Source organism: Penaeus monodon, chromosome 30, assembly GCF_015228065.2.
Source record: "Penaeus monodon isolate SGIC_2016 chromosome 30, NSTDA_Pmon_1, whole genome shotgun sequence".
Classification (NCBI taxonomy): domain Eukaryota; kingdom Metazoa; phylum Arthropoda; class Malacostraca; order Decapoda; family Penaeidae; genus Penaeus; species Penaeus monodon.
This window is the reverse complement of record NC_051415.1, coordinates 4,237,515-4,237,920: the sequence shown is the minus strand read 5'-3', so window position 1 is coordinate 4,237,920 and position 406 is coordinate 4,237,515. Positions and strand designations below refer to the sequence as shown.

The following is a 406-nucleotide window of genomic DNA, read 5'->3' as shown; positions in this document are numbered from 1 at the left end:
TTTCCCCAATTCCTATTTCTTCCGATCTCCCTCTTTACCTTACGCGCCGTCGGACGCAGCGCCACGCCAATCCTCGGGCTCCAAAACGTTCTATAAATGTAGTGATATCGGCCTCCGTATACGTGAGTGTTCGTGCGCTGAAGGATTCCGAACCTAAAGCAGACTGACGGCGCTACAAGGGGATCATACGGCGAGGTCTACCGAAGGGATACGATTCTATTTAGGAACTCTTATTACATTCCGATTTTCAATTTTATGCGTTGTATCTGTGTCATGTTTTGTTCTCCGATCCTTCTCCTTGTCTGATTCGTTTCCTCTGTACACTTTCTACGTGTTCGTATCTCTGTATGTGCAAGTGCATGTATATCCTATTCAAACACACATACATACATTTTCATGTATACGT

General features: G+C 44.8%; 1 protein-coding gene across 1 annotated transcript in view; it reads left to right on the top strand.

Moving 5' to 3' along the window:
- The window catches only part of LOC119592473, a gene marked incomplete in the record, with an annotated part of 52,011 nt that overhangs the window by 497 nt on the left and 51,108 nt on the right, over positions 1 to 406 (top strand).